Source organism: Dendropsophus ebraccatus, chromosome 8 (genome assembly GCF_027789765.1).
Source record: "Dendropsophus ebraccatus isolate aDenEbr1 chromosome 8, aDenEbr1.pat, whole genome shotgun sequence".
Taxonomy (NCBI): domain Eukaryota; kingdom Metazoa; phylum Chordata; class Amphibia; order Anura; family Hylidae; genus Dendropsophus; species Dendropsophus ebraccatus.
The window spans coordinates 123603745-123614555 of NC_091461.1; the positions used below are offsets into that span (position 1 = coordinate 123603745).

The 10811-nt window shown below is 45.0% G+C and overlaps 6 non-coding genes across 6 annotated transcripts; all 6 read left to right on the plus strand.

The window, feature by feature from the left end:
• Positions 1 to 181: 181 nt before the first annotated feature.
• Positions 182 to 258, plus strand: LOC138800190 (small nucleolar RNA SNORD47). The gene has a single exon (XR_011364393.1). It is a non-coding gene; the product is annotated as a small nucleolar RNA SNORD47 (small nucleolar RNA).
• Positions 259 to 676: 418 nt separating this feature from the next.
• Positions 677 to 758, plus strand: LOC138800195 (small nucleolar RNA snR60/Z15/Z230/Z193/J17). Its single transcript, XR_011364397.1, has one exon. It is a non-coding gene; the product is annotated as a small nucleolar RNA snR60/Z15/Z230/Z193/J17 (small nucleolar RNA).
• A 284-nt stretch (positions 759 to 1042) lies between these two features.
• Positions 1043 to 1106, plus strand: LOC138800212 (small nucleolar RNA SNORD75). Its single transcript, XR_011364413.1, has one exon. It is a non-coding gene; the product is annotated as a small nucleolar RNA SNORD75 (small nucleolar RNA).
• A 452-nt stretch (positions 1107 to 1558) lies between these two features.
• Positions 1559 to 1632, plus strand: LOC138800179 (small nucleolar RNA SNORD79). The gene has a single exon (XR_011364382.1). It is a non-coding gene; the product is annotated as a small nucleolar RNA SNORD79 (small nucleolar RNA).
• Positions 1633 to 1788: 156 nt separating this feature from the next.
• LOC138800198 (small nucleolar RNA snR60/Z15/Z230/Z193/J17) lies at positions 1789 to 1865 on the plus strand. The gene has a single exon (XR_011364400.1). It is a non-coding gene; the product is annotated as a small nucleolar RNA snR60/Z15/Z230/Z193/J17 (small nucleolar RNA).
• Positions 1866 to 3569: 1704 nt separating this feature from the next.
• On the plus strand, positions 3570 to 3644 carry LOC138800188 (small nucleolar RNA SNORD47). Its single transcript, XR_011364391.1, has one exon. It is a non-coding gene; the product is annotated as a small nucleolar RNA SNORD47 (small nucleolar RNA).
• Positions 3645 to 10811: the final 7167 nt, after the last annotated feature.

Below are 10811 nucleotides of genomic sequence, written 5' to 3' on the forward strand. Positions count from 1 at the left end.
GTCTGTGTGGACGAACCGCAATACTGACATGACCCCCTGACCCTTAGTGTCCTGCTTGTATAACCTGACAGCACTAACTGCTATACACTTTATTCTAGGTCCTGAACCTAATGCCGGCTATAACCTGGTGAGTTACCTCATCATATCGATGGTGAGCGGCAGTCATGCCATCTCTTACCTGGTTACAGTGATGAAACCGATTCTGCCATATGATTAAGGATGATTATATCTTTAACCGTTCCATTTCTTTCTGAGAACCTGAAGATTATAGTACAAGACTGAGACGTCTGTAATCTGGGACTAATATTCAACCTCTAATTCTTACAGGTCACCATGTTCTGGGCACCAAACTAGGTAAGAAACCTCACTAACTGGACAGGGCACCCACCATAGACATTGCATCTCATTTGTTTCACCCCTCCAGAGTACAACACCAGGCAGCTGCTATAGACAACATGGAAGCTTCCTGGGTTATGGGTATTGGGGTCCAACTTGTCCCACTCCCTGTCCATAAGATGGTGGAGAAGATTAAGGAGGGGGGATGGTCAGACCACATAATCTACCAAACAGGTTCTGTCCTCTCCAGAAATGCCTGTGACATGACTGGTGAATAGTTGCATCAGTAGTTAGATTACATAGGTGGTTGCCACATGACTATAGTTTTGGGTATAGTTTCCAGACACAATGATGATCACATAGTTCAGCAGATGAGCAGTGATGAATACCTACTTGTCTTTCGCTCCTATCTGATGTGTCTCTGGAGATGTTATAACCCCATTGTTGGCTAAGGAACCTGTTCTAATGTTGGGTTTTTCTCCCTCAGTGTGATCCCTACAAGATGAGGAGTGGAGTCTGCTGTGACTTCTATGGTGAGTATCTCAGAGCATTAGACATGCAGAGTAGATGGGAACGTCTCAGCAGCCTAGAATTTGCTTCTTTACCGGGTTCCGGCCGCTGTAGAAATTGGCTACCTCCACGGTGCAAACATTTTCTCCCTTTGCTGACATCTTAGCTTCATGGGCAACTTCTAAGGCCTGACCTAAGCCGATGATGGTTCAAGAGTAGTGGACAGAAGTGATTTCTGACAACTTTATAAAACTGAGGCTTATGGTCATCGATGCCGGCACTAAGATCTGCCTGAAACATTCCTGATGGCTTTACTGTCCCTGTAGCTTCTGCAGGAGGGGTAGTTATCAGGGGCCATATCTGTGGATACTGTGCCCAGGTGACTGGTTCCCTCCAAGTGGTTCCTGCAATAAGGGGCGCTTTAGTACAAGTTTCCTCCTGGAAAACTGCTACTTTGCATCTTCCCATAGAGCATTGCACGGCCTGTAAGACACTTGTTAGTTTGGCCGTCTTAAAGATATTTGTTACTCTGAACTTCTGCACACGGCTCCAGTCTGTGTTCATGCTGGGGGGGGGGGGGGGTGTGTTATCGTCTATATACTTGTACAGCAAATCTGTTACTATAACTGTCTAAACTGTGTTTCTTCTCCTCTTTAGCGTTGCAAGGCATCTAATGTAAGTACCTGGGAGGATCGGTCGCCCTTCACCACAGCACAATGATGATTTAATAGAAAATCAATGGGAATCTCTCTGAATAAGAATGAAGGAGACGCTCTTGCTGACGTGCAGCTGTCATCACTGGCGTCGAGCTTTGGTTTCTCCAGCAATCTCAGAACTTTTTTTTTCCTCCTCCTTTTTTAGATGTCCCTGTTCCTCTGGAAGTGCCGGCTGTGAGGTGAGTTTCCTTGTATTGGCCCTTTGGTTCAGGGAAGTTGTGCGGCCCAGGATCACATGATGAATTCATAGTTCATCAGACTGACAGTGATGAACAGTCTTTCGCTCCTATCTGATGCATCCTGTGCTGTACATGGAAACTAATTGTGTTGGGGTGATCATACATGATCCAGTATGTGGTAGTGTTGTACTTTAACGTTGAAGGGGAAATTGGTTTCTGCAGGTCCCAAAATGTACTATAAGCTGTGAATTGGTTCCTCTGTACATCAGATGCCACACTGTAATGTGACATGTAATTGCTGCTAATCATTATGTGGAGATGGCTTGGTGGTCCTCTTATCCCCCTTACTCTGTGCAGTCCTCCGCACCATCCACAAGCTTAGATGCTGTATCTTCGATGTATACTGGTAGAACACTTGTCGGTCTCTGATCTAAAACTTCATCTGTGGACAGTGTCACCTAGGCGGGGAGATGGGGCCCAACTGCCATAAAGCCCCGCCCAGGTGACACTGTCCACCAATGAAATGAAGCAAGGGTATGAGGGTGATATTACTTTAAAAACATACCTGTTACTAAACTCCAGCATGCCCAAGTCCAATTTTTTTAGCTGCCAGTGTTCAAATGTCAAAGTTGGATGCAGCCCTAGGAGTCTGTAAGACATGGATATGGCCTAGTCCATGGTTTCCAGGCAGCCCACTTCAGCCAGCAGTATTCTTGTGCAGACGGTCCCCAGCAATAAGCTTGATGTGACTGACAGTGCCCATTATAGTTACTGGCAGGGGTGGAATTTGATTGGTGTAAGCTTCTGCTCAGGCTTCTAGGAATATTGATCAGTATATTGTACTCACAGATGGATCTCTCTCCAGGTCTCACTAATATCCTCATCACTCGGTGACTGGACCCCGATATCTGGTAAGTGACAGAGCTTGGTCTCGGCCTTGTTACCATCCTGACGGCTGATCTCCTATACTATATTGCTATAAGATGAATATTTGTTCCTTTGTGAGGTAAAACCTCCCTGCCTGATATCTCCAGTGCAGATTATACAGTGTGTGGAGGGCGACTCCATATCATGCACTTATGTAGAAATACTCAAATAAGAGCCACCTCACTGAAGTCTAGAAGGAACATGGCTGCTGAGACTGGGGTTCAGACCCCCTTAATGTTGCCCCTGTGGGATGCCACATAAGTGTGATATAGATACCAGTTTAAGGATCTTGCTATAAAACCTGACGGGTAACTACTATAATCTATCTACAGTGCAGTGGTCTGTATGTGATGACTTTATGAATCAGGTCTCCAATTACTTGTGAGGATAACTTGACTGACTGATGCAGACCACTAAGGTTACTGTCAACTTTAGAAGTTTCTTTTAGAGTGTGGTGGTCGGGCATGGGAAACCTTGGCCCTCCAGCTGTTGTAAAACTGCAATTTCCATCACACCTGGACAGCCAGAGCGTTAGCTCTCCAGGCATTATGGGAATTGTAGTTTTGCAACTGATGGAGCACCAGAGGTTCCCCCATCCCTGGTCTAGGTGATCAGATTCACATCAGTTGCCAGAAGTGGGAGAAGTGCACAACTGAGCGCTTCACTCCATAAGGCACTGCTCCATGTTGCAGATGGCCTCCTGTAAGTTGAAACAGTATTATATAGTGATCAGTGGGAGTCTATACACCGACTGAATAGTTACCAGTAATGCTTCAGTGTATTGGTCCGTCTTTATGGTGTCACTAACCTGTCACTTTCTCCATAGGTTGGACGCTACTTGGATGCTGTGAATGTAAGTATCTAAATTCTAGAGACTCCTGACTTCTGCTCTGCTTCCTATTACCAGTGATGAGACGATTCTGCCATATGAGTCAGGATGATATCACCACTAACCGTTCCACTTTTCTCTGAGGCTATTGGGGCAGAGCTTTGGCTTATTCGTGTTATAGAAGACTTGGTGGCTTAAAGGGTTCACTTTTTCCTTTCAAATGAACTGGTCTTCACCAGTCTTCCACTAATCAGCTGCTGTATGTCCTGCAGGAAGTGGTGTATTCTCTCCAGTCTGACCAGTGCTCTCTGCTGCCACCTCTGTCCATGTCAGGAACTGTCCAGAGCAGGAGAGGTGTCTATGGGGATTTGCTGCTGCTCTGGACAGTTCCTGACATGGACAGAGGTGGCAGCAGAGAGCACTGTGTTAGACTGGAGAGATTTCACCACTTCTGCAGGACATACAGCAGCTGATAAGTATTGAAGATTTAATAGAAGTTACAAATCTCTTGCACCAGTTTATTTGAAATAGAATTTTGGTGGTCCTCTATACTGGGGTGTACATCGGTGGCACATTTGTCAGGCCCTAATCTTCTGATTTTTCTCACACCCCTTTAAGAAACCTTCAGCATATTGATATGTGACCAATAAACAATGTATACTTGTATAACCTGACTTTGTTCCATTGCAGCGGTGCTGGCGGGACCCTGTGGACCCTTCTGGTAGGTGACGTCTCTCTGCCGTCCTAATACTGGATGATGGGTGAATGATGACGACTACATTGAACTCTCTCCCTGATATAAAGATGACAACACAAGTGCTGACACCCACTGACCGTAACGCTAAGGCGACCTCCAGGATACACGGCCTTACTGACGTCTGGTTGTATTCCCCTCTTAGGTTAAAGGAACATTCTGTGATCGGTGACATGATGAGCGGGAGTCTGTAATCTGATGTCTGTAATAAAGAGGGTAGAACATGACTGCTGCTTTGTCTGGTTTTTAGTTCATTCTGAATATTCGGCAAACTCCTTACTGATCGCTGACGCTTCCCCTCTGTGTGTCACAGCTGACCTCTGCCTTATGGTGCATTTACAGATTTAGCTGACAGCTTATTGAAGCCAAAGCCAGGAGCAGACTATAAACAGAATAGGTCATATACTGAGATGTCTCCCCTCTTCAAACAAATTCCTGGCTTTGGCTTCACAACTGTCATATCTGTGATTGCACCATTAGAGCTGCAGGTCAGTAAGACTCGGTCAAAGGTCCCTCCACCTGGTGGAAAGCTGCAACACCGCATGTCTGGGCGGCTGAAGCTTTAGCTCTTCAGGTATGATGGGAATTGTAGTTTGGCCGCAGTTTGTGGTATAAAGATCAGAATTTCCTGTGATTTGCTGATCAATCACCTGTGAGATCTTACAATGTGGCTCCCACCTACACGATAGGGTCCTGTGGTTTAATCTGATCAGGGAGTGCAGCTGTGACTCCTTCTCTGGTATAGGTTAAAACCGTCACCCCATCCTATTAAGGGGGGGTGATCCTCTTGATCATCACTATCAATCCGCATCATTGTCGTCACCCCCCCCCCCCCCCCCCCCCCCCCATACACCCGACCAGGAATTGACTCTGACCAGTTTCCTGTTTATAAAGGAAACACTTGGCTCCTATTTTCAAATTTCAAATCCATTTGCTTCAAAAATGTGTCCGATAAATCGGTGTAAACGCTTCCTGCTGGGCTCCTCTTCAGGCTGTGGTCACACAATGCGGTAACAATGCGAGCGCATCAGTAATTCTATGCCTGTCACCACAGCTTGGGCAAGACACAGGGTCCCATCCCAATGGCAGCAGTGGTCACTGATTTCTTCAGCCTATGGTGGTGGTGCATGACTACAACTCCCATCATGCCTTTGGCTGGATGAGGGCAGCAGCTTGTGTCACCTAGTCTATGGAGTTGGTCACCATCGCTCTTGATGGGCTGAGACCAGAGAATGAGGGCAGGTGCGTCTTTCTCCTTTATTCTTCCACCAGCATTCTGCTCTGTGTTGTAGACGTCATCACTGATACCAAAGGGGAAAATGGTGGAGAAAAGGAATTAAAGGGGTACTCCGGCGAAAACACGGCACAGTAACTATAAAGCTGCTCCAAAAACACTGAAATACAAGGCTCTGTACAGTAACCATAAAGCGGTTCCAAAAACACGAATACAAGGCTCTGTACAGTAACTATAAAGCGGCTCTAAAAACACTGAAATACAAGGCTCTGTACAGTAACTATAAAGCGGCTCTAAAAACACTGAAATACAAGGCTCTGTACAGTAACTATAAAGCGGCTCTAAAAACACTGAAATACAAGGCTGTGTACAGTAACCATAAAGCGGCTCTAAAAACACTGAAATACAAGGCTCTGTACAGTAACTATAAAGCAGCACTAAAAACACTGAAATACAAGGCTGTGTACAGTAACTATAAAGCAGCTCTAAAAACACTGAAATACAAGGCTCTGTACAGTAACTATAAAGCGGCTCCAAAAACACTGGAATACAAGGCTCTGTACAGTAACTATAAAGCGGTTCCAGAAATACAAGGTTCTGTACAGTAACTATAAAGCGGCTCCAAAAAGCTAAAATTATGTTAATTTGTTTTACCTAAGACCCATTGGCATCACAACATATGGGGTAAATTCGCCCCTGCGAGCCCCTGAGAGCCCCTGAGACGAAGGAATATTTAATGAAAAAATAACAATTAAATTTTAATCCCCTCCTCCATGAGGTATAAATAGGCTCCACCTCCCCCTAGACCTCAGTCTAATTATAAAGAAACATAAAACACAGGGCGGGAGTCTTGTGATGCCAATGCGTCTTAGGGAAAACAAATTAACATAATTAATTATATTAATTAAATTAATTAAATAATTTTAGCTTCCCTTACGTCCCATTGGCATCACAACATATGGGGAATTAGCAAGCATTATCCCCAATGGGCGGGTTATTTATTACGTCCGCATTAAGAACAGATCTTGCAAAGGTTGTTCTTGACAAGAAAGAAGTATCCAGCCTGAAATATCTCACAAAGGTAGTCAAAGAAGACCAGGTAGCTGCCTGGCATATGTCCTCAAGTGGCACAGCGGCACGCTCTGCCCAAGTGGAGGCCACAGCTCTAGTAGAGTGAGCCCTGGTAAATTCTGGTGGATCCAGATCAGCAGAGGAGTAACATAAGGCAATGGAGTCACAGATCCATCTGGATATTGAAGGTTTTGAAGCCTTCCTCCTCTTATTCTTTCCTGCGAAAGGGATAAAGAAATTCTCGTCTTTACGAAAATCACCTACTCTATGTAGATAGATCTTGATAGCTCTGGATACGTCCAATAAAGAAAGATCCAAGTCTTCTTCAGATGATCCAGTAGGAGAAAATACAGGCAATACTATTGGCTGGTTGATGTTGGCAAATGAAGCCACCATAGGCAGGAATCCTGGAAGGAACCCAAGGATAACCTTGTCTTGGGAAAAAAATCACGTATGGAGGTGCGGAGTCAAGGGCTTGAAGTTCTCCAACTCTCTTAGCAGAGGTAATGGCTAGTAAAAGAGAAACTTCCAATGTTAACTTGAAGTTTACTTCCTCCCAAGGCTTAAAGGGAGGAAGACACAGGCGTCTCAACACAAAGGATACGTCCCATGGGTCTACCTGCTTTACCAGGTTAGGCCTAGTCTAGCCTTAACAAAATTCTTTACCTCCAAGATCTGAAAGAAACGTGAGTTTAGGTGTGCAGAGAGGGCTGCTATCTGCACCTTGATGGAACTAGGTTTTAATCCTTTATAGAAGCCTTCCTGTAAAAACTCCAATGACTGTGGAGTAGAAGGTTTAAGTCCATCAATACTCCTGCTTACACACCAATCTTGAAAATCTTCCAAATACGTGCATAAGATTTATTTGTAGTGCAACTACGAGCGTGAGAAAGGGTATACTATACCTTCTCAGAAAAACTAGAGTCCAATACGGTCCTCTCAGTCTCCAAGCTGTCAAGCTGAGGCTGGAAAGATTCCTGCACAGATGTTGACCCTGGTATATTAGATCCGGATGCAGAGGTAACCTCCAAAATTCCCCTCTGCTCATATTCATGGGCAGGGTGAACCATGACCCCTTCGGCCAGAAGGGAGTTATTATTATTACTGACGACTGATCTAGACTGATCTTCGTCAAACTCTGGGAATCATGGCTATGGGAGGAAAGATATACGCCAGCTGGTATGTCCATGGTATTGTCATTGAGTCCACTACCGTGGGATTGTCTGCCCTGTAAAGGGAACAGAAATTCCTCAGTTTGGCATTGCTTGCTGATGCCATGAGGTCTCTCTGAGGAGGCCCCCACCTCTGGGTTAACTGAATGAACACTCTCCTTGAGAGAGACCATTCCCCCGGTAATGTCAGGCCTCAACTCAGTCAATCCGCCAATATATTGTCGACACCCCTGATATGAATCGCAGAGAGTCTGGTTATTCTGGTTTCTGCCCAACAGAAAAATCTTCTCTACTTCCCTGAGGAGAGAAGGGGATCTGGTACCTCCCTGTTTAGGTACGCCACACAGGCCATGTCGTTCATCCGGATTCTGACTGCTCTCTGTAAAATAGGAGGAGAAAAATGAAGAAGAGCTAGGTAAATCGCTCTGAGCTCCCTCACGTTGGAGGGCAGAGCGGATTCCTGTTGACTCCAAGATCCTGCAGTCGTGATGACTGTCAGATGAGCTCCCCAACCTGTTCCTGAAGCATCTGTCGTGATGGTTATCCAGTGTGGTTCTGAAAATAAAACTCCATGTTTGACTTGTCTCCACCACATGAGAGAATGTCTTGTTTGAGTCGATAGAACATGCATCGCATCCAAGTCCTTCAGTCTTCGGTTCCATACTGTTAGTGCTTCTCTCTGAAGAAATCTCATGTGCCATAACACCCATGGCACCGCGTCCGCAGCTGAGGCAAGGAGCCCTAGAAAGCGCATTAATGTTCTTATGGATACCTGACGAGGAGGAATTAGGAATTAAGTCTGATTTCTCTATGTTGATAAGCCAACCTAATTGTTGAAGTATGTCCTGGACATAGTTCAACTGAACTCTCAGAAGATCCTGAGTCTGAGTCATAATCAACCAATCGTCCAGGTAAGGGATAAGTTTATCCCCTGTAAAACGGAAGTGAACCATCATGGTGACACTACCTATGTGAAAACAAAGGGTGCGGAGGTATTCCGGATGGAAGGACTTTGAATTGTAAGTGTCTTACCTTCCCCTGGATTTGGATGGCGAAGGCTCTCCTGTGAGCCTTCAGAATCGGTACATAAAGATATGCATCCGGTAGATCTATGGTGACCATAAAATCTCCCTCCTGGAGGATAGATTTTACCGATCTTATGTTCTCCATGTGGAACGTCTTCTTTACGATGCACCTGTTGAGATATTGCAAATCTATAATAAGCCTCCAATTTCCGGATGGCTTCAGCACTAGTAACACTGGGGAGTAAACTCCCTGACCGATCTCAGATAGAGGAACATCCTCTAGAGCCTCAATGGAAAAGGAGGTAAAGAATTTCTGTCTCTAGGACTAAGTGTCTTTCTGGCTTAAGATTTCTTGACAGAAGAAATCTTGGAGGAGGAAGAGATGATAAATAAAGGACATAACCATTTTGAATAATATTTAACACCCAGTGATCTTTTCTTAATTCTTCCCAGGCAGGGAGAAACAAACTCAGACGTGTTCCCACTGGACAGCTTCTGCGTCAGAAGTCTGGTTTCTTGTTGGTGTCCTTATTCTGCTGCTTCCCAGAACCTCTTCTGGAATAGTTTCTTCCTCGACCTCTGTACTGGTATCTCCCTTTGCCTCGCTGAGGAGATTTTGCTCTGCGAAAGGAATCACCGCTCTTATAGGACAATGGTAGGGACTTCCCCTCCTTGTCAGACAATTCCTCCATTAATTTATCCAGCTCAGAGCCAAACAGCCTACCTGGCTGGAACTCCATATTACAGAGCTGAATTTTGGAGTTAGCATCTCCAACCCAGGGTTTTAACCATAGCGCCCTTCGGCAGCGGTCGAGAGCGTACTAGTTTTTTTTACGCTAACCTGGTTCCCTGAGATGCATCATCGCAGAGGAAGTCAATGGCCATAATGACCTTTTTTAAGGAGCGAAGGACCTTGTCCCTGCTAGCTCTACCTTCCAAATTTTCCTAGACCTTGGCCAGCCATCTTCTTAGGCTTCTAGAAACCTCAAAGAAGACATGGAGACTGCCCCTTGGGCTGCCGCTGCCGTATATGATCTCTTGAGGGCTACCTCCACCCTTCTATCCATCGGATCCTTAAGATTGGATCCGTCCTCTGCAGGCAGCACAGTACATTTTGACAGTTTGGCTATGGCCGGGTCCACCTTTGGGGGCTCAATCCAGTCTTTACATTGTTCTTCCTTGAGAACCTATAAGGTCTTAAACCTCTTGCTCAAACCCGGAGCCTTTTCCGGTTCCTTCCATTCCGCCTGTAACATAGACAATGAAGTCTTACCCACAGAAAAAGCCCTAGGCTTTTTTGAGGAGGACCAATCCTATCCTCTTCTATTTCCTCAGGGTGTATTTCAGCTTGCACAGCTTAGCAGAGCTTGTGAATTCTATCAGCTGTGAAATACCCCTGAATAATTCTCTCATCTTCAGAAGTAGAAGAGGTTTCAGAAGAAGATGATGAGTTAACTTCATCAATCACAGTAAAACTGAAAATGACCATAATCCTACAGCCATAAAGTAATATACTCAAAGGCTGGGAGTAGAGAGAGAAATACTCCATTTGGTCTTTATCTTAGGACACGGGCGGCGATTCTCATTAGCCGCTAAAGTCTTTTGCACATAGTCCTTGACCCATACAACTACATCCTGAACATCAGGCTCCTCATAGGTTTTGGTCTGCATGAAGGACAGTGTACTTAGGCATTATAAATATTTTTAGGCATTCATAAATATTTTTATGAAAGAAAGGATGAATCTTATCTGGAAAAAATGATCCTCCTACGGTATCCATAGCCGTCAGGTAGAGGAGTCTCACACTCGGCACATGAAGGTCTTTTGCCAGCAGCACGACTGGTCTCCATTTCAGACATCTGCAAATAATCAATGTATTACAATACATATAAACCACTAGCCTGGCTAGAGTGATATCGGAAAGAGACACTAGGTGGCAGCAACACTTACTTTTAAGTATATAGAAGAGAGATCACAGCACTTTGCACTCAGATGTTTTCTATTAGATCCAAATGAGAAGACAGCCAGACCTAGAGGTAGCAACAGCTTACCTTCTGC